Here is a 24485-nt window from a genome sequence, read left to right on the forward strand (position 1 = left end):
ATTATGTAAGGCGTTTTAATTCATTACATCTTTGCTGATCACTCAATTCGCTACGCTTTTGCAGACAGTAGCGACGTCTGCCGCCAAATGTAATTACTAACATACACCACTGTACGACACAGTTCAGGAGATATGACGTCAAACACAGAGATGCGTGGAAAACTGCATGACGTTTTAATTTGTTTCTTCTATTCTTAACACATTTGGCATACAACTTCCGTATACCAATGGATGTTGAAACCCTCCCGACTGGTTTGGATATTACGAATCACCGAGCAGCAGCCTATTAAATGAGAGATTGAGTGTGCTCTTAGGGTAAGGGGCTGACCAGCTAATACTGCTGTGGGAGTAGTTTCGCATTCGTGTTTCGGCTGCCGAATAATGCATTAACGCAATTAATAAGGTTCTATAGCAATAATAATCACTATGGCCTTCCGCTGTAATTAAGAGTTACGTTATTGATTTTACACAAATTTGAGGCACTTATTCCCTTCGCCCTACAATTGAATGTTGGTTATGCCCATGAGAGGTCACTCTTTGATATCTTCACACCATTTAGCTTTAAGTAGCATAACCACACAACAATCCTTACTGCATCCCAATTGCCGGTGGCGGTGCGATTGTCGCGAAACGCTTAGTGACTGTACGATGTAGATACTTGCTAAAACACTTCTAAATAAACTATTTTCTCACGACTGGTAAATTGCTGAGGAACAATACAACGTCATAAACTTTCAGTAGCGTTGAAAAGAAACTGCGGGGTGAAATTCGCCAAAGATACGGATGAAATCTGTGTACAAGTACGTGTGAAATATTTAAAATAGATGAGAAGTATATCTGACATGCGCGTACATGGGTAAGGCTACAGGGAAAAGGCTCGTCCAAAAGTTTACAACCGTATCTGGTACAAATATTAGTTACAATCTTGAAAGAAATACTGTGGGGGTAGAAGTCACCGCCTTTCCGTTGGGATGAGTGTGAAAGTAGTTGTGAGGAGGAGGAGATGGACACGGTGTGGTGTGGGGGGGGGGGGGGCGTTGGAGGATATGGTCAGAGAGAGAGAGAGAGAGAGAGAGAGAGAGAGTAGAGGACATGGACAGAGAGGAAGTGAAAAAGAGCAGTAGACAACGAAAGGGGGAGAAAATAAACAAATAACTCGATAACATCATGTTTCAGCTAGTGTAAATACAGTGCCGGAATGACAAGCACAGCAACGAAATGCAATTAATGCAGAGTAATTAAGTCTCGGGAGTGTATTAGTCTACCTAACATATACAAGTAAGTAACATTGACAGATCATAGTATAATGTAAACGCAAGATTTGCCACCGCAAATTTGAAATGCCGTTACCATAATAATTGGTGTAACCACCAGAATGTTGAATGGAAGCAAGCAAACGTGCATGTATTGAGTTGTACAGGTGTCGGATGTCAGTTTGTGGGATGGAGTGCCATGCTTGTTGCACTTCTTACGTCAAAAGAGGGACTGATACTGCTTACAATGGATGTTTCTGGAGTTGTCGTCCGATAATTACCGATATGTGTTTGATTAGAGACAGATCCGGTGATCGAGCAGGCCAAAGCTACTTGTCAACACGCTGTAGAACTTCTCGGGCAAGAAAGATGTATGTGGATGAGCGTCACCCTGTTGGAATACATCTCCTAGAACGCTATTAATGAATAGGCAGCAAAGCAGATCGAATCACCAGATCGACGAAGAAATTTGTGGTCAGGTGGCACGGTATAACCGCGGGAATCCTCCTGCTGTCTTAACTAGAGGTGTAGGTCCAGTGTGTCTAGCTCGCAGGAATGTTGATTGCAAGCCCTCAACTGGGCGTTTTCTCATCAACACACAGCCGTCACTGACAGGGAAACAGAACCAGTTTTCATCATAAAACGCAACAGAGCTCAACCCTGCCCTATTATCAGCACTGGTTTGGCACAACTAAGGTCACAAATGGTTGTGGTTTGGGGTCAGTAATATGTACGGTACAGGTCGGGTGTCTCGGAGCTCTCCTGGAAGTAAATGATTTGTAACAATACGTTGTGCCTCTGTGGTGCCAAAGGCTGCTCAAATTGCTGCTGCAGATGCAGTATGACGCACCACAGCCTTAGACCAAACATTTCTCTCCCGGTAGCGCAATGTGGCCTTTCAGAGCCAGGTTTACTAGTAACGTACATTCTCGTGACCAACGCCGCCAACAGTCATGCACAGTGGCTATATTCTTGCCTAGTCTTTCTGCAGTATCGCAGAAGGAACATCCAGGTCCTCGTAGGCCTATTACACAACCTCATTCAATCTCAGTGAGGTGTTGATAACGGCGTCTTCGTCATGTTACAGGCACTCTCGACTGACATCAACTCACCACGTCCAGTCTCAAATGTAACTAACCCTCAAGAACACTACAACGTGTATGTAAATCATCTGGTTTGAATCCTCATAGTCGCGCTAATAGCGCTACTCTTATGCAGCTAGCCCGAAATTTTAATGCACATCTATCAGATGTACAAACACGCCTGCCTTTTTTGTTTTTGTCACACAATTCCTTCTAGGTGTGGAATTTTATTAAAGTGTATATAACTCAAGACTGGCCATATGCTATGCGTGTGGCTCACCCTTGAGTGGATCCTACGCGGTATGTGTGTTTGGTCACAGCTCACACTGGAAGATATGTCTAGTGTATCCACAGCCAGACGATGTCTGCTCTTCCACGATGCTTCATCTCCACATCATCTCTTTGCACTTCGGTATTTCACACCGACGTATGTTGAGAGTCTTCCAGAGCATTGTCTGCTCTGTGTGGTCCGGAGGGAGTTTTGCTTTCGTTGTTGGCCGGGTACTGGCAGGAGGAGTCCCGTGAGTCGTGGTGTACTAGTAAGGATGTGTGTGGTACGCGGACAGATCTTCCGAGATTTAAGTCTTAAACTGCCGGCTGGTGGCCGCATAGCGTGTTTATTGCCGACGTTAATGCCATTACTTCCTTCCGCCTGACCACCTCGTCCAATGTCTGGCAGTACAAACAACACTGTATAGCTGGATTTTGGGTGTTTCCCTCAGGCATCCTGTTATGATATGGGATGATTCGTAAAGAGGAGTGGCATCGCTTGGCGTGACTTATGCGATATCGGGTACGAAAACTTGTAGAGTAGGATCTGGGTAGAGCTGGGTTCATGCTGGACCCTGTTGTTGTGGTCTTCATTACGAAGAGTAGTCAGATGCAGCTCTCCATGCTACCCTATCCTTTGCAAGCCACTTCGTCTCCGAATAAGTACTGGAACGTATAGCCTTTTGAATCTGTTTACTGTATTCATCTCTCTACCAGCTTCTACAACTTATTATCTCGTACGCTTCCCTCCAGTGAACTGATGGTACCTTGACGTCTCAGAATATCTCTCATCAGTCGATCCATTCTTCTTGTAAAATTATGCCACAAATTTCTTTTCTCCCCAGTTTGGTGCAGTACGTTCTCATGAGTTACGTGAGTATCCTACTATTCTTGTCTAAACTGTTTATCGTCCGTTTTTCACTTCCATACATGGCTACACTCCACAAAAGTACTTTCCGAAGAGAATTCCTGACACAGAAATGTATATTTGATGTTAACAAATTTCTCTTCTTCAGTAACGCTTTATTGCCACTGCCAGTCTACATAGTATATCCTCTCTCCTTTGGCTGTCATCAATTATTTTGCTGCCCATATAACAAAACCGATCTGTTATGTCAGTGTCTCGTTTCTTGATGTAGTTCCCTCAGTATCACCTGATTTACTTCTACAACATTCGATTATACTTGTCTTTCTTTTGATGATGTTCATCTTGTAACCTACTTTCAAGGCGCTGTTCATTCCGTTCAACTGCTCTTCGAAGTACTTTGCAGTAAACTGCATCGGCAAACCTCCAAGTTTCTATTCCTTCTCCCTCAACTTCAATTCCTGCTCCTAATTTTTCTTTGGCTTCCTATGCCGCTCGCTCGATGTAGAGATCGAGTAACGGCGAGGATAGCCTACAACGCAGTCTCACTCACTTCTCAATCACTGCTTCCTTTTTATGCCCCTCGACTCATAACTGCCGTCTGGTTTCTGTACGTCTTGTAAGCAGCCTTTCGCTCTCTGAACTTCACCCCTGCTACCTTCAGAATTTCCAGTAAGCTGCATGTCTCAGTGAACCATCAACCTTTCTCCTAACCAAAACGTCAAGAAAGGGAAGGCAACCATCGTCTACCACCTCCATCGTGAAATGAATGTTCGGGTGGATCGAGTTCAGATGTTCTAAAAAGGCATTCTCCCTTCCATGAGGCCAAGTAACAAAACACAGAACTACGATCAACATATCTGAAGAAACAGGCGGGTTTCAAAGGCGCAGATCCCAATGCACTTCCCTCAAAGTCTTCCATAAAGATATCTGCAATCACAGAACATATCGGGCTACCCATCGCAACTCCATCTGTCTGCTCGTAATAATGGTAATTGAACAAAAAGTAAGTGGTTGTCAGCACATGTCGAAAGAGATTGGGTAATTCAACACCAAACCTAACCTCAATTAACCGCAATGAATCAGACAGAGAAACACGAGTGAAGAGAGAGACCACATCAAATCTTACTAAACCCCTTCCTTGTGTACCTTCGGAAGGCCGTGTAACCTATGGAGAACAGGACCATAGTTGTCAAGACTCTTAACGGTGTCCTGTGACAAAACACTATTCTTCAGTAGGCTGTTGGTCTTTCTCTCAACACTTTTCGTGGGATCAGCATCGATCCTACGATACGCTGAGTCATATAATAAACATTGCATCTTTTGTACATAATCCTTTTTTAATTTAGATTTTAATAGTGAACCGCCTCAGTTGCACCGTTTACCTAGAATATAACTAGGTTTCAGTCGGGATAACCCAACCTTCTTCAGAATAACACTATCTACCGTTTGTACATAGTGGTCATCGTCAAGCTAAAATTACAAATAAATAAATTATCGTCAAACTGTAAAACTTATCTGGGGGCCGAGGAAGTTCCAGATAAGCTTTACAGTTTGACGATAATTTATGGATTTGCAGTTTTAGCTTGACGATGTCCACTATGGACAAACGGTAGATACTGTTATTCTGAAGAAGGTTGGGTTACCCCGACTAAAACCTAGGTAAATTCTAGGTAAACGGTGCAACTGAGGCTGTTCATTATTAAAATTAAAATTAATATTTATACAGTTGATGACAAGACCGCGAAATGTTGAAGATATTATAATCCTGCTTGTTTTAAACAACGGTGGCATTGCCCTTGTCAGCAGGTAAAATAACAAGGTCAAGATCAACCTTGGGAAAGCATAAAGCAGCCCTCTCTGCTGCTGTTACATTTCTCTTGGGTTGACAAGCCCCAGACAACACACGACAAGCAACCCTCCTAACCTTGTCTGCAGCGTCAGGTAGTAGTTTGCGAATTGCCTGTTCAATTGAACTAATAAAATCAACTACCGGAAAACTCTTTGGTGCGGGTGCAAAATTTATACCCTTTCGTAGCACGGGTAATGTTGCGTCGTTCGGTCTCACAATGTATAAATAAGATTGTGTATATGAGAGTAATAAAATATATATATTGTTTTAAAAGAACGTCAAAGTGTTTATTTTTCAATCATGTATGTTTCTGTTCTTATATGTATTACATTTATATATGATAACTAACTACACATCATTATTACAGCATGAGATGGTTCTGCCAAAAATGCTCCAAATGTTCTCAAGTGCGGGACATCCAGAGACGTTGCTGGCCAAGCCAGGGTTTGGCAAGCACAAAGACAAGCAGCAGAAACTCTCACCACGTGAGGGCATGTAGTATCTTGCTGAAATGTAAGCCCAGGGCAAGACACCATCAAGGCCAACAAAACACAGCGTGGAATTCAATAATCTTTTCATAATGTGGGGCCACAGTCATAATATATTTCTTTAAAGTGAGTACCGCCATTAGACTGTTCCTTATTTGCAGTCTTACATGTACACGATCATGATTTCGGCTTCAAAGTGCCATTATAAAGTGTTTCAATGTTATACAGTGCCTAAGATGGCATAAATACCACAGTATGCCATCTTTAGGCAATGTATAACATTAAAACACTTGATAATGGCACTTTGAAGCCGAAATCATGATCGTGTAAATGTAACACTGCAAATAATGAACAGTCTAATGGCAGAATTGACTTCAAAGAGTGCGTGGAATACTCTCGACATTCCGCTGTGATGCAAGGGCGCGGCAAATAGCACCCAAATGGGTCCTGCTATGAATAGAAACGGAACCCAGAGCCATCACTATTCGTTGTCGAGCTGTATGGTGGGAACAGGCAGGTTTGTATCCCACTGCTGTTCGGGGCGCCGGCACGTCTTCACTGGTCACTTGGGCTCACTTCGAAGATGGAATCATCTAATCTAGTCAATTAGATTACTGTCCCAATACGTGAGTGGAGACGCCACGGAGCGGTGGGATACCAACCCCATTGTCGCCCGCCATAAGGCCCAACAAACAGCAACGATAATCTGCGGGAGCCATTTTTTTTATTCATAGCAGAGCCCCTTTGGTTGTCATCTGCGGCAACTATACAGCACAGTGATATTCTACGCCTCCTTTTTTGTCCTTCACGTCGACCTGTCCCGTGTTACGCTTCAGGAAGATAATACCTGCCCCCAATTTGCGAAACTTTCTACTTGTTGTCTGCTTGCTTCCCAAACCCTATTTTGGCGAGCAAGGTCACCGGATCTTTTTCCAGTTGAGAACAATTGCAGCATTTTCGGCAGGACCTTCCAACCATCTAGGCACTTTGACCCTCCAACATCCCAATTGGACAAAATTTAGAACGATATCCCTCAAGAGGGCAACCAACAACTCTGTCAATCAATATCAATCCGAATAACTGCTTCCTTAAAAGTCGGAGGTTGACCAACCCATTATTGGCTTGCTGGGTTTGTGAAGCTCTTTCTCTTGAATAGATAATCCAACTTTACTGAAACTGTAATCATTTGTTTTTCTTTTTGCACGTACATCACATCTACCACTTTCCGTCCCTTTGGAATAATTCCCTAGTGGTGCCCATTTTCTTCCACTTTTGTGTTAGATTGTACATCCTCAGTCTTCAGATGAAAATTGGAGGCGGAAAATGCTACTGAAGTTATCCTTTTGTTGTATTCGATGCTTTATAATTTAGCACAGAAACGTATAAAATTCTGAATGTGAGAGGATGGAATAGCCCTGATGACATGGTTCGTTTTCACCTTCAGTAGAGAACCGATACAACCGTTACAGCTCACATTCAAGCACTGAATGTAATTTTGAAATTACTGTCTGCTCTTTTCGAAACAGGTATTATTGTTAATCCACGGTGAGTGCATTCGCTACTTGTGTGGTGGCATATGGGACAGGACAGAACACGGTACGGAAACAGCATCAATTACATATATTAAGACGAAACGGCGGGCTTACCGCGTTTCATGGAAACATTAAAATGGTGCTACCCCGTTGTGTTCATAGCCACGCACGCCCAAGTATTGATGTTGCAGTATATTCCGTATTTCTTTGAAATCACAGGTCACCAGACAACACACATGCCCCAGTGGATGATGTTTGGTGGCGGCGACCAATCGGATACTTTCCGCTATAATTCATTTTTACTGCAAGTGAACTTCGATACAATGTGATCCATGCACTCTGGCGTCTGTCCGAGTTCTGATCGGCTACGAGTTCATCGGTCGTCGGTCGCTGTGCCTTGTTCACTTCCTGCTATTACCAGTCTGTTGATTTGATTGCTCCACCCTTGTGGCTTAAGCAGCACACTACAATTTCGTTGGACTACATTCATGTATGACGAATTTTTCCTACGTCGCAGTTATGTGCGGCCTATCTTTTACTTTCCTACCATTCTGATTAAAAACGTAACTTATTCCTTAGTTCTCTGTGAATAGGTCAGAGTCGTATGCCTATGTGGACCCGGCTGTCCATGTGTTCTATTGAGATTCATGCAAAATGGTTCAAATGGCTCTGAGCACTATGGGACTTAACATCTCAGGTCATCAGTCCCCTAGAACTTACAACTACTTAAACCTAACTAACCTAAGGACATCACACACATCTATGCCCGAGGCAGGATTCGAACATGCGACCGTAGCGGTAGCGCGGCTCCAGACTGAAGCGCCTAGAACCGCTAGGCAACCAACGGCCGGCCGAGGTTCATGCGTATACCAGGTACTAACGCCTCCTCCTCCCTCACCCACTCATACAATGGAGAGTCAGTCCGACTCTTTGACGCCATTAATTTACGTGTCCTCTAAAACAAACTTTTTTCTATGCTTATGTTGTGTTTCGATGGTTCCCTGTGACATTCAATGTACATGCGCTTTTTCTGTAAAAGCGTAGATTTTCTAATAGGGTAAATTATTAGTAAACCTGGTATCCATACCATTGTCTTTCGGAAACTAACTTTTTTCCCCCAACCTTATGCACAATCGAGGTTTACAACAGGCCATATTATAGCTCCATGTTGTGTTTAGCTGTACCATCACTTCGATACAATTCGCACATTAATAAATGCCGCACCTATTATTAGAGTAAATTATTTTCATAATTTTCCGGTAAGTAATCACACAGAGGGCTGATGGATAATACAGCAGAACCTGTGGCAATCGCTACAAACCAGCTCTCTCGGAATGCTCATATAAAATTTCGTTTCCTGTTGAGACATTGTTCTTTATGTACCTCGGCAATGTTCAGAGGTGTGACAGACTATACAGACAGAGCAATAATATGGAAGGCAGAGACGATTTTCTATAAGAGGGTCTTTTTGCACGAAGAGTTCATAATCTGTGGTATCGATAGTTCATTTAATTTTTGTTGTAGAAATGAGTGATCATTATCCCGTTCAGTTATTTCCTTGTGTTAATCAACAGACTGTTTTACATTACGCTTGCGACGGTTAACTGTTATCGCCACATTAATACTAGTTAGATGTGTTTTTACATGGGCTACTATGAAAACAGTAGTAAACAACTTGCAAATACTTATAATTTTGGGTGAGTTTTTAAGTTTAAGTGAAGACTATACTTGCAATTCTGTATATGATGTGTCAACCAAATGACGATTCAAATGACAGGAAATACTTTCCACTTTGATGTCTTATCTATCTTTCCTGTACCCTATGTCACACACTAGTAATAAATTATATCTAACGCAATCAACGTGTATTACCTGGTTGACATATCATTTGCATCGTAATATTATCAGTATCGTTGTTTCTTGAAAGGGCAGTACCTTAACAACACATAAGTGAACAAATGGAAAGAATATAAATCTGTATCACATATTAGACCTCTAAAATATGGCTATTCACCAAAGGTAACTGGTTCTGCTGTCATTTTATGTATAGGCGTGAAACGTGTCCACGATGAACACAGCGAACGTAAGTCGATTGACAGCACTTTAGCTGAAGAATCCCGTTTGTACTACATACTGTAGCGTTTGTGTACCTCACATTTTTCTAACACGTGTGTTTTAGGTCGCTTTCTTGTCTGTTTGTTCGGTACAAATTTTTCAGTTGACTTTGATCTGACTTGTCTATGAGCTAGCGATCTGAAACTTCCAACATAGCTCAGAAATCAATGACAATGCAATATTAACCTGATTTCGCGTTTGGTGTGTGCCGGAGGGCATCTTGTGTGCCACTGCAATTTACTCGTTTTCGTGTTCCTGTTGCCAATGTTTCGTGCTAAGAAAGGTTGATGGTAAGTTCCCGCGTGAGCCCTATTCTCTCTCATTTTTATCTACAAGTTCTTTTCCTGGAATAGTCGTAGGGGGAAGCAATGTGCTGGTTGACTGAGGTGAAGAAAAATTGAAATAATTCTGAAATTTACCACATGTGTCTGTTGTAATCTCCTCATAATGTTTGAATTCGATTAAAAAAGCTGGTGTACGCAAGAATCAAAGCAGAAAAAATTATATCATTAAATTTTTTTTAATAAAAACTTTTTTAAAACGGACTAAAAGTATATAATAATTGCTGCTAGCACCACACAGATTCGTAACCCCATACACGTTCCTGAAAATTTGTGATTGTGAGTCTTTAATATCTATCAAAATACATGTTGAATTTAAAACAGAATACTTGGCTCCCATGTAGTACATAAAAGATGCAAGGGTAATCACGTCCTTCCTATTATCTATTCTATGCGTCCCATGTTTTCCGTTTTACATTCTACAAGTATTTTCAAAGCTCTCAAGACTTCATACGCACAGATTTCAGGACAATCTGTATGGGGCTGGGGATCCGGATGACTTGTTTTTTAACACAAACCTATGTTTTTTTTAAAAATGGAACCCCGTTAGTTTTGTTAGCACATCTGAACATATAAACAAAAACGTAATCAGTGCCGTTTGTTGCATTGTAAAATGTTAATTACATCCGGAGAAATTGTAACCTAAAGTTGACGCTTGAGTACCACTCCTCCGCTGTTCGATCGTGTGTATCGGAGAGCACCGAATTACATAGGGATCCAAAGGGAACGGACCTTAGGTACAGAAGAGACTGGAACAGCACATTACGTCCACATGCTAACACCTTTTTATTGGTCTTTTTCACTGACGCACATGTACATTACCATGAGGGGTGAGGTACACAAACACACGTGGTTTCCGTTTTCAATTACGGAGTGGAATAGAGTGTGTCCCGACATGTCAGGCCAATATATGTTCAATGTGGTGGCCATTATTTGCTGCACACAATTGCAATCTCTGGCGTAATGAATGTCGTACACGCTGCAGTACATCTGGTGTAATGTCACCGCAGGCTGCCACAATACGTTGTTTCATATCCTCTGGGGTTGTAGGCAAATTACGGTACACATTCTCCTTTAACGTACCCCACAGAAAGAAGTCCAGAGGTGTAAGATCAGGAGAACGGGAGAACGTCCTATAAAACGCCCGCCGAACGTGTACCTCACCCCTCATGGTAATGTACATGTGCGTCACTGAAATAGACCAATAAAAAGGTGTTAGCATGTGGACGTAATGTGCTGTGCCAGTCTCTTCTGTACCTAAGGTCACCGTTCCCTTTGGATCCCTACGTAATTCGGTGCTCTCCGATACACACGATAGAACAGCGGAGGAGTGGTACTCAAGCGTCAACTTTAGGTTACAATATCTCCGGATGTAATTAACATTTCACAATGCAACAAACGGCACTGATTACGTATTTGTTTATATGTTCAGATGTGCTAACAAAACTAACGGGGTTCCATTAAAAAAAACGTAGGTTTGTGTTAAAAAACATACTTCCGTGCATTTTTTTGTGGCTGTATTAACCAATTACACTAGCCCCTCTCCTCACGTTCGGTCTGTGGAATCGATTCGTCAGTATTTGATGTGGTTTACGAAATATATCCAGCGGTAATGTTAGGTGATTCACCCTGTATATTTCAAAAGTGAACGGATTTCAGCGCTCGGTACATGACCTGAGGAAGACGTAAACTGCCTACATCCCTCGATTGTTCTTAGTCATAAATAGATGGGAAAATTTGAGACGGAGCACCATTATTTTTCATTTTTTACTTTGATATCCATGTTCTTAGAGAATTGCGGTGAATGATAGGCAGCTCTATCAACTGCTGGAGACTCGTTTTGCGCTATGAATGAGAAACCACTTCCTTCTGTGACCCCATTTCCTTTCTGCTGTCACGATTACGAGTCTCGGCTTCTATTCTTGAAGAAGAGCTCGGCGTATTTGAATATAATGAAAAAGCGCAACACAGCACAACGAGTAGCAGGCGAGCCAATTTAGGGGACCATGGCGGTGCGACGGCATTCACTGGAGGATGTATGGAGGCAATACTGCAGAGATATACCGCCGAGTACTCCCTTTGTGAACGGTTTTCCTGATGATAAAATACTGCGGAGCCCGGGATGAGGCACAATCAATTGTAACCGAAGAAAACAATCTGTCCACACAAAAATTCACAGCCGATGTTCTGGGAAGAAAATTCTGCCCTACACGGGCGTCATCATGGTCCTGCATTCGTATTGGTTCACATGTTCCTCATGCTCTGTACCTAATTTTGTGATAACCTACATGTACTTACACATTCACTGACATGCTGTCACAGAATTGAAGCTATGAAAACCTGATCATCAAACGGATGCTTGTAAAACTTAGGTCTGCTAATATGTTATAAAAATGATGTCAGTTACAGGACTGTCCTAAATTCAGTAGACCCCACTACTTTGATAAAGTGTCCCAAAATTACAGGGTTAAAATAAAACAGATGGCTAATGGTAAATAACGGAATACTTCACATAATGAACTTAAACACGCTAGTCAAGATTTTTGTTTTTTATTGGATTCAATGTGTTACACGTACAACAGCAGTTTACACTAATAGGATCTGTTCAATGTACTGATTTCCAGTCTCAATGTCTATGTTATAACAGCACATATAATTTTACACCTGAGATATATATTTAGTCTGAAAGTCAACGAGAGACGCAGCTAACTCCCTACCGAAATAGTTCTCCATTAGTTAATACTGAGACCCGGTTCACCAATTAAATGTTGTAGCCAAATGGTTCAAATGGCACTGAGCACTATGGGACTTAACTTCTGAGGTGATCAATCCCCTAGAACTTAGAACTACTTAAACCTTACTAAGCTAAGGACATCACACATATCCATGCTCAAGGCAGGATTCGATCCTGCGACCGTAGCGGTCACGCGGTTCCAGACTGTAGCGCCTAGAACCGCTCGGCCACTTCGGCTGGCTGATGTAGCCACACAGGGAAAAATTCCATACTGGTCGTGAGACAGGACTAGAATACTCTATTCCCGACGATTGTTTCCTTGTCTCAGAATTTCTGTCTGTGACATTAGGGACACCATTCAGCACTCTTTTTTTTCGTTAAATATCTTAAACGCGTTATGTACGCAACGTACTAGCCTTACGCTAATCATACAGGGATGATGCCATGATATTTGACTTGTAAGCGACTATGATGCAGTGAAGTGATAGTGATAGTGATTTCAATTCCACCGTCTTCATGTTAGAAACTGACATGGAAAAATGCAGAAATAATTTATTAGACATTGTCATCGAGGAAGTGGAGGTAATGTTGTCCACAGCTAAGCCACTTGTAAGGAACACAGTACTAATCCAGTAAATTGCAATCGCAGAACAGAGTTTGTCTGGGCTTCTTGGGCACTTGACTTTACTTGGGAAGGAACTGCTTCAGCAATAGGGCCAAATTATCTGCGTAGCAACGTAGTTTAGGCTGTTGTTGTTGTTGTTGTTTTCTATCCAGAGATTGAGTTTGTGTAGCTCCCACGCTATTCTGTCCTGAGGACTCGTCTTCATCTCTGTGGAACTTTCATACATACAAAGTAAACGATTTAAGCAGCTCGCGACACGTGCCGGCCTAATGCAGTGCCTATAAAGATGTGAGTGGACTGCACGACAGCAACCTACTAAACATTCCAGCTGCGCATCAAAGGATCGACCCAGCCCTTCATTTGTCGGCAGGGCGGTGGTGCCAACCCGCCGAGTGTGTTAAAATACCTACATCAATTTCTGAGAGTAGAGTCCACGTACAGACATAGAAACGCCGAGGGGGACTGTAATTCGTCATAGTTCAGCCGATTAACACCAATAAATTATATGCACGATCGTTCCTCGTTGATAAAGGAATGAATTGGTGAAAAGGATTCAATAACCCTATAGTAGTTTCTGAGACTAGTCTTCATACATATGGAGGAAAAGGCGGCCGTGAACTTCAAGGTATAGAAGGTGAATGTACGTGTAGATCACGGTAAAATCAATTTCGTGTGGCTGAGTGCCCAAGTCTTTCAACCAGACGTCACTTCAGCGATTTGCGTCTCCCTAGTCATTTATCCAACTGGTGGAATGCGACGTTCAAGTTAACGTGGTAACTGAAACATTTCTCACTGCTGGCGAATCCTCACACTGTGGGAAGGTGACGCCTAGGTTAAAAAATATCTTTCGATTACTAAACACGCGCTTTGCGCTAGAATACCAAGGCCCACCTTTGGCCGCCGGCCGAAGTGGCCGTGCGGTTCTAGGCGCTGCAGTCTGGAACCGCGTGACCGCTACGGTCGCAGGTTCGAATCCTGCCTCGGGCATGGATGTGTGTGATGACTTTAGGTTAGTTAGGTTTGGTTCTATGTTCTAGGGGACTAATGACCTCAGAAGTTGAGTCCCATTGTGCTCAGAGCCATTTTAACCCACCTTTGGCCTTAATTTGGGAAAATGAGACTCTATGGGAAAATGAAAGGTTAACATGGAATCCGAACCGTCTTTCGCTTATGCCGAGAGTCTGTATCACTGACACGTGATGCTGGAGAAAAATCTGTGATCCGACCAGAGTTCAATCGTTCAATGTTCGGGCTTTCAGGTACGCACTTTACAGCTCTTCCACTGTGGCCGACGCAGTTTCTGCTCATACTTCGCTCCTATCGGAATTTGCAGCGGCTGTACTGCTAGATAGTAATGACATCATTTACACAGCGAGGGTGGACTGAATAATGTAGCTAATTTACAACAAATGTTTATAAATCATACACACGAGCCTTCCTCGTGAACCAGTTCACTGTTACTCAAAAGTGGGTCAAAATCCCTACAGTACTTTATGATATTATCCCAAATGTACAGGCCGAAACGTGCAGGGAACATCAGTTTACGTACATATTATGGGAATTATGGATAATTGACTTTTAGTGACACATATGTCACCAGACGGATTAAAAAGTACACTTTACATCAACTTCTGCACGAAAATAATCTGCTCCCTTGGAAAAAGTTACTCTTACTGTATATCGAAACGGTTATGGCTTACGCGCCATTGATGTTGCGTTCTACCAAAACTACCGAACCGTAATATAACGTAATATATGGTAGGGCTACCGGTAGTAATGATACCATAGATAGGGAAAGAAACAAAAACGAATGTGTAAGACAGAAACTAGTAGCCAACAACTACTCTTCGGGATTTTTCGTTGTTGCTTGTTTTGTACATAATTAGAACTTCACATCATTTAGTGTTAATGCATTGTGTATTTCATATTCTTATGGAATATAAATTCCATTTTATAATTAATAAAAGTTAGTTGATTGCGCGACTTCTGCGTTTTTATGTAACTAAAGCAATTCGTTTTGTTGTAAGCACTGTTTTGTTGCACAAATATAAAAAAATGTATGCCGCATAAATATTGCTGTTATTTGTACTCAACATAACGTTCGTCATCAAGGTCAAAGGCAACAGTTTCCTGTCGTTACTAATAAATGCGAAAGTTGTTTATGATTAAAAGGAACATGGGTTACATGTGTAGACTAAATACTGACGCGATGTTTGATATATTTTCGTTTCGCATTTTTTTTTCTATTTCACCTTTGCTGAGGAAATTGTATTTTCTTGCGCTATGTGATAAATCTGTTTTGTTACTTTAGTTTTACAACTACATCCCTCTTTTTAAAGTTACAATTCTACGAAATTTGAACAAAAACTGAATTAATCGTTGACAATACCAGATTTGTTATTAAAACTTCGTATTCTTAAGTAACAGGAAGGCGAATACGCATGTAGAACAAAAATATTCCTTGGGTTACCCGGTAACGCTCAATAGGTATGCAACACATGTAACATACACGTAACTTAGGTGAAACCTCAACTGACATAACCTATTATTTAAACTACCTTGTTTGCCCTTACTAATTGTAGACCACGGTAATTTTACGACTCTACGCACCTTGCAGCACAACCTCAGTTTATCCACTCCGTACGACAGCGCCTTTAGCGAACCTATAGAAGTAGACTGCTCGAGAAGCCCCAACGGCATGATCCCGTTCCTTGGACCGTAATCCCTTAGGTTTCTGCCTGAGAGAATAATTCAAGAGTGGAAATGCATTCTAAGTGTCAAATCTGACATTTGTCAGGACAATGAAAAAACAATACATCGCTGTTTCTATTTAACTGATTCATCTCCAAAGACCTGAGAGTGTACTGCGACACGACAAAATTATGCTGCTCACCGCCTTACCAAAGAAAAAGTGACTGAATTTAGGAAGTAAATACTTTATTAAGAACGTTCTAAGTGTCATAAAAAGAAACTGGTTCTAAACGCTGAGAAGAAATCTGTTTGCCTTCAACGTTGCACAAAAAACAGCCAGCGAGTACTGGAAGCAATAACTAATCCATTCAGGGTATTATGAAAGTGTATGTATACATATATGTATAAATGTACATCTCCTTCTAAACCACTGATCTATGTAAACCAAACTTTTTACATGTATCATTTACGATCTACAATGTATCAAAGGCTCTGAGCACTATGGGACTTAACATCTATGGTCATCAGTCCCCTAGAACTTAGAACCTACTTAAACCTAACTAACCTAAGGACATCACACAACACCCAGTCATCACGAGGCAGAGAAAATTCCTGACCCCGCCGGGAATCGAATCCGGGAACCCGGGCGCGGGAAGCGAGAAAGCTACCACACTACCACGAGCTGCGGACTAGAATGTATCGTTTGGTGGGGAGAATCATCTGCCTATCAAAGGGGAGGGGAGGTAGATGAAAAGCAGAGTATTACACATTATTCTAAACCATTACGAAACTGTTTCTCTCTGGCAGTAACTACAAGATGATAAAAGGATTACTAGATTTTTGCTTTTTTTCCTGCATGAAGAATGATGTTTTAATTAATTGTTTCTTTAGTCGTAACCATATTCACGACACATTTTGTAGACAGTATTCACTTATGGCGCTGAATGTACCAGCAAAGTTATATCATTGTACGACCCGTAGTTCAAGAGATGTGACGTCAAGCACTGAGATGCGTGAAGAAATGCCGCATAATGCAAGACATCTACATATATTTCACCGTTACTACTAACACCAGTCACAACACGTTACGCACACAAAAGCCATATATTCTACACCGCCAACAGATGAAGAAATTATCAAACACGTAAAGAAACTGAATAATAATAAAGCCACCGTCGAGGTTGGTATTGTAGCCGAATTTCTCAAAAGTCTAGGGCCTAATTCAAGGAAGGAACTATTAAGAATTATTCAAAATATATGGGTCATCGAAGAAATTCCAAAAGATTGAAAGTGTGCCTTATTATACCCATTACATAAGAAAGGGAACAAACATGATGTGAATAATTACATTGGAATTTCGATATGCCCTGTCATACATAAGATACTAAGTCACTCGCCTGAAGATGGAGGTTGTCAGCCGAAATATCGTGGAAAGAAGTCGACGAGATCCGGCTGAAATCCCGAAATCTTGTGTAAGATACTAACAGCTTGTTTTCTTGAAAAAGCACAACTGCTACAACCCAAAATCTCAGATTTCCAAGTTGGTTTCAGGAAAAACAGATCTTGTCCAGAGCAAATTTTAAACCCAAAATTAATCACAAGGTTTGTAGACTTCAAAGCCTATGAATCAGTCCACAGACCAACGCTATTTATGATTCTTGAAAATCAAGATATGGATCGGACTATGCAGAAAATCATTCAACAGACATCAATAAATACAACATCCAAAGCGAAATTTATGGGAAAGCTTTCAAAACCGTTGGAGAAAAAAACTGGGGTTCGACAGGGTGATATATTATCGCCTTTGTTGTTCACTGTAGTCCCAGATAGAGCCATGGGAGAATGGGAAAACAAACTTGAAGAAGAGGATTACTGGAAACCAATTAATTTCATTACGAGCAAAAAAGGATAAACTACGAATCTGGTACTTAGCCTTTGCGCACGACCTCACGATAATGGCAGATTCTTGTGAGATGGCTATAAAACGGATAGAAACTCTGAAAGAATACGCACAGAAAGTCGACCTTGAGATATCATTCGAAAAGACAGTGTTTATAACAATAAATTTAAAAGTTTTCAAATTACGAACCAAATATGGAGAAATTAAGAGAGCATCACACTTTAAATATCCAGAAGATATTACCTCCGAAAAATATGCATAACAAGAAATAATACAGAAAGCTCGTAAGGATTTAGGATTAGTGCAAAACCTCTATAACAAAAAATTCTTATCTTTAATGTCAAAATTAGACATTACGAAACATCAATGTTAAATGCCAGCGAAACCTTGAAACTAAAGTGGAAAACTGATATAGAAAATCTAAAGAAAGAAGAAATAATGAGATAAAGAACAATTTTGGGACCAAGATGGACCGAAAATGGTTATAGACTACAGAAAACGTCCAGAACTGAAGAATATTCTAACTTAGAGACAGACATGAGGAGAAGACGCCTAAAATTCTATGGCCACATAATGAGACTTCCCGAACATAGACTAACAAAGATAATAGTAAAATACGTAGATTCCCTCGCCAATGGAGGAGAATGGATCGAAAATGTTAAAAAAGACTTGGAATTAGCCAAAATCATCAAAGAAGAAACAGACGTAAGGAACAGTTTTTGAATAAAAGTAGGATAATGGACGCATAAACCAGAGGATATATATATATATATATATATATATATATATATATATATATATGTGTGTGTGTGTGTGTGTGTGTGTGTGTGGGTGGGTGGGTGGGTGGGTGGGAGGGTGGGTGGGTTGGTGGGTGTACACTGAAGGGCCAAATAAACGGCTATAGGCATTCGTATTCAAAAACAGATAATTGTAAAGAGGCAGAATACGGAGCTGCCTATATCAGATAGCAAGTGTCTGGCGCAGTTATTAGATCGGTTACTCCTGCTACAATGGCAGGTTACCAAATTTCACTGAGTTTGAACGTGGTATTCTGGTCGGCGCACGAAAGATGGGAAAAGGCCGGAAAAAGATCCTGCAAGAACGGGACCAATAACGATTGAAGAGAATCGTCCAATGTGACAAAAGTGTAACCCTCCCGCAAATTGCTCCAGATTTCAATTCTGTGCTATCAAAAAATGTCAACGTGTGAACCATTCAATGAAACATCACCGATACGGACTTATGGAGCCGAAGGCCCATTCGTGTACCCATGACGACAGCATGTCACAAAGTTTTACGCCTCGCCTGACCCGTCAACATCGATATTACCTTGTTGATGATTGGAAACGTGTTGCCTGGTCGGACGAATCTGAAGAAAACGTACATATGACTATCTGCGAAGGCGTCAAGACACTCTTGGTACACACTCAACAAGTATTTGGTGCATTTGTCTCCAAACGTATGTTTGTAGGACTTTTCTTCATGTTTGGACAAGTCCGATAATCGATTCGAAACTGGGAAACTTATTTATTCATCCAGTATAACATTTTATAGAAATCTTCATTGCACAGCATTTCCTGTGTTACGTTTCCAGATTATTTAAATGACAGTATAATTCGTAAATGTTCCGACAGACATTGCCAGATCTCACGCTCTTGAGCAGCAGCGAACACTGAATGCTCTGAGATGGGCAGATATGATGCGTCATTGACAAAGCTACAAGTTATATCAGTCGATCCATTACACTTACAGAAGCCCCGATTAATAAGTCACTGTTTACTCACAGAGCGCATTGCTAATAGTTGACCCGAATTCAGAACCATTAATTCGACGAATCATAACTATTGCAGGTGCGATTTCCTAAGTTCAGGAACTCTGTTAGGTATTTGAGTTCTAGCATATGGAAGCACCATGATAACTAAGGCAGTATAAAGAACATTCTTTGAAATCTCATCGGCCATCGATCTGCGAACGAAGCTGGATAAGCATTATCAATGCCTTAGGATGCATTTAGATGGGCCATACATAAGGGAGACATTTGTTGGCAGTAGCATTGCCGTCGAAACTGCTGCAATGTGGCTGCAAGAGACGGAAATTTTGCTGATGCCTGGGCGATGCTTCTATGTTGCAGGACGCTGCAGGTAGTTTCCGACGTATTGGCGAGGGGTTGCCCCTGTGGCCCACCGAGAATGGTGGAATGGAGAATATCTCGTACGGCAGGACAATATCTGTCTCTGTCCTTATCTGTAAATGCTTCGTTTCCTGCTTCTCTCGTCAACACCGGTGCAGTTACATGCTTGAGCGAAAACAGTACTGTTTCGCATTTCTTCGAATTTGGTTGTTCATATAGGCACATGTGATGTTGTTGCTTACAGCAATGGAATTGTTGACAAACGAGAGGACTATGGATTTTGTAAACACGATTCGTCTACAACCGGAGATATGAGATGTCGAAATTACTGTAACTTGTGCAAAAATCTCAGTTAGAAAACAAGGCAATAAATATTTTAAGTTGTTGACAACGAGCTCGGAATCACACTTGATGAAACATGCAGAAAGCTCAAATGTCTTAGCACATATGGCTCATACTAAGCAAGAAAGTTGCTTACGAAGAATTGAAGTGCAGGTGCCTCTTCACCTATATGGTTTGCATTTGGTGTCATTAGATTTATACTAGCTCAAGAAATACACTGTGTGATCAAAAGTATCCGGAAACTAGGCTGAAACTCACTTACAAGTTCGTGGCACCCTCCATCGGTAATGCTCGAATTCAATATGGTGTTGGCCCACCCTTAGTCTTGATAGCAGCTTCCACTCTCGCAGGTAGACGTTAAATCAGGTGCTGGATGGTTTCCTGAAGAATGGCAGCCAATTCTTCTCGATGTGCTGCACTGAGGACAGGTATTGATGTCGGTCGGTGAGGCCTGGTACGAAGCCAGCCTGCCAAAACATCCCAAAGGTGTTCTGTAAAGTCCGCAGCTCGTGGTCGTGCGGTAGCGTTATCGCTTCTCGCGCCCGGGTTCCCGGGTTCGATTCCCGGCGGGGTCAGGGATTTTCTCTGCCTCGTGATGACTGGGTGTTGTGTGATGTCCTTAGGTTAGTTAGGTTTAAGTAGTTCTAAGTTATAGGGGACTGATGACCATAGATGTTGTCCCATAGTGCTCAGAGCCATTTCTACCATTTTTTTGTTCCGTAGGATTTAGGTTAGGGCTCTGTGCAGGCCAGACCATTACAGGGATGTTATTGTCATATAACCACTGCGCTACAGACCGTGCATTATAAACAAGTGCTCGATCGTTTTGAAAGGTGCAATCGCAGTTTCCGAATTGCTCTCCAACAGTGGGAAGCAAGAAGGTGCTTAAAACATCAGTGTAGGCCTATGCTGTGATAGAGTTACCCAAAACAACAAGAGGTGCAAGCCCTCTCCATGGAAAACACCTCAACAACACCGCCTCCGAATCTGACTTTTGGCACTACACACGCTGGCAGATGACGTTCACCTGGAATTCGCCATACCCATACCCTGCCATCGAGTGGCCACATTTTGTACCATGATTCATGAGTCCACACAATTATTTTGCACTGTTCAATCGTTCAATGTTTACACTTCTTACACCAAGCGAGGCGTCGTTTGGCATTTACCGGCGTGATGTGTGGCTTATGTGAAGCCACTCGACCTTGGAGTGTTTCTCACCTGCCGCCTAGCTGCTATAGTACTTTGCAGAGGGTCCTGACGCAATTTCAAACTCCTGTGTGATGCTCTGGATAGATGTCTGCCTGTTACACATTACGACACTCTTCAACTGTCGGCGGTCTCTGACAGTAAACAGACAAGATCGGCCTGTACGATTTTGTGCTGTGCGTGTCCTCTCACGTTTACACTTCACTATCGCATCGGAAACAGTGGAGCTATGGATGTTTAGGAGTGTGGAAATCTCGCGTGCATACGTATGACACAAGTGACACGCCATCGCCTGACCACGTTAAAAGTCATTGAGTTCAGAGGAGTGACCCATTCTGCTCTCTCACGATGTCTAATGACTACTGAGGTCGCTAATGTGGAGTACCTGGCAGTAGGTGGAAGCAAAATGCACATAATATAAAAAACGTATGTTTTTTGGCTGTCCGTATACTTATGATCACATAATGTAGCTGAAACGGAAAATGATAGTGTAAATAGAGGCGTGGGCTTGGAAAAAATATCCTTCCATTAAATCTTTCAGTCATTTCACCAAAGCTTTGCATATTTATGGTACGATGAAGCTTATTGATGAATAGTGTTGAACAGCCAATTCCGTTTCTTGGCATTCATATACCTTTTTTGAGTTATTACTTGGGACAAATGGAAGAGAATGTCCTGTTTTACAGCCAATGTCTGTGGCGCCACGAGAGTGCAACTTTGCAAAAGTTAGGGCGCCGCTCGAGATATGTTTCCACAACGAGCTGAGTGGTAATGATAAAGTGCCAATGGCGCTGTATGACAGCACCATAATGCCATATTCTGCGAGCCTTGCACTACGGAGTCATAATATATGTCGTTCGAAATCAGCCACTCCACAGCATCCTAGCACTGACGGAACATGCGAAGACAAGGGGAACTGAAAATAATTGAGACATCATTGTGAGGATAAATCCGCTCCCGTCTTTGATTAATGAGGGCAAATGGCTGCATCGCCAGCTGCGATGACGTTGTATCCAGCTCAAATACTACTACTTCTGAAGCCTCATTCACAGTGTCTGGTCATCTCCTCTGCAGCACTGATTCTCATGATGTGAGAACCTCGTTCGTTACAGAATAAGTTGATTGGCGAATCGTGATGTGCTACCTGTTGCTGAGAGAGGACCTCACTGGGTGGGAAGGCCCCTGCAAGCTGCCACTGCTGTGTTTAAAGGTAATGTGGACGAGCCTGGGCCTTTGACTTGTGAAAGGCCGTACTAAGCGACTGCAAACTACCACTTACAGTCTGTTGTGCAAGTCATCTGAGTACCAGCTCCTGGCTGTAACCAGCACCTCCTCCCTGGCTACATGCAGTGTTGCTGACTTGGGTCCTGGGATTCCACCTTCACGACCCGCTCCAGTCGTGATATGCTGTAGGCCCGCGCTTACGTGCACATTCATATTCGAGAGCGCTGGGTTGCGTCACACTAGCCGCTGGTGAGCTGCAGTATGATCTCGCCTGCACAACACCACAGATGGAACCTGACTCACACAATAGCCGCAGCCGCAAAAGCCCTACAGCCTTGTAGTAAGTCATTACGCCTTCCACTCCGCTAGAACAGCCAATCTGTACTGCCAATTGTTAGGAATAAATCTGATCCCAGACAAGGCTGTTTCACGAACGCCGCAACTCGTGGCCAGAAAGGTTGCAAATGCACACCTGTCAGATATTAATATGACTCACGACAGCTACATTTATAAGCAAATGAATAGACCAGTTAGAAGTTTTACACGGTTGTACAACCATGGCCAATGCATTACACAATGTAAACGGCCAGTTACAAGGTAAAAAATTGCTTTCGTTCACCGCCCTGCATCGTGCCAAACATTGCAAGATGAGCGAAGCTGCTGCTGTGATGACGGTGACGTCAGAAACTGGAAGTCTCAGTAAGTTGATTTCATACGCAAAGTATTGGCAGTGTGGAAATAACAGACAGTAAAGTATAAGTGTTATCTCCAATATCTTGTGAAAACCCTGGGTGTGAAGTACCTGAAGTGCCAAATGAAGAGAGTGTGTGCTTCGTGGAAATGAATGGGTGTGTGAGTAACAAAATGAGTGATACTGATATAGGAGCAGCAGTGTCTGCACCATTGGGTGATAAAAGCTGCTATTTCTATGCCTTGGAGCCAGGACTTGTACAGGAAAATACATGTGCCACTGTTTTTTCTGTCATGGGGAGTGGAGCTGCAGAAGATGAGTTTAACATAGATACTACGGAAAATGTACAGGAAAATGTTGATGATGTTAGATGTGTTACGAATGTCGATCATGAGTTACAGACACTTTCATTAACAGAGGACGCAGATTTGTCGCCACTTCCGGTTGCAGACCTTTCTCCCAAGGAGAGGGGGGGGGGGAACAAAAATTAATGAAAAATGTTTGTATGGCTAAAGATCTAGCTGACTAGATTGGATCCTTTCAGGAATCTGTGCCAGCGGATCAGGGCAAATTTGATGGTACTTGCAATGTTACGGATCATGAGGGTAAGATAAAATGTCGTGTGAGTATTCTTAAAAGTAGAGTGAAATTCGGCGAGACGTTGTTTCAACGGAAGGAGACTGTTACATATTTTACAAAATCCCAAGGCCCTATATCATGAAAACAAGAACAACTGAACTGCGTACAGTTTCATGAAGATTCAATTCACACGATAAAGCGCGCAAGAAGTCAAGATAGTAGGATTTGAAAAGGAAAGGCATAAAAAGGCAAGGCATTGCAATGCGAAGTCAGTTTGAAAGTACCAATGGAATAAAAGTGTTAAATAGAGTCTCCAAACATATATTCTATGTGATAGTACTGCGGGCAGCTGTTGTGTCAGCATAATTTTAGGGATGTGTGTTTCAAGAATACGTAAAGGTACATTTTGTTTCGAAGGCGAAGTTCTGGATGATATATCGAAACGGTGAATTAGGAAACCAGCTTATAGTGTAAGGAGACATTGTAAATTGGTAATGGCTTTTGGTGACTGAAATGCAGAAAGCATATCCGTATTTGTTAAAGCAACTTGCACACTGATCA

Source organism: Schistocerca cancellata, chromosome 7 (assembly GCF_023864275.1).
Source record: "Schistocerca cancellata isolate TAMUIC-IGC-003103 chromosome 7, iqSchCanc2.1, whole genome shotgun sequence".
NCBI classification, from domain to species: Eukaryota; Metazoa; Arthropoda; class Insecta; order Orthoptera; family Acrididae; genus Schistocerca; species Schistocerca cancellata.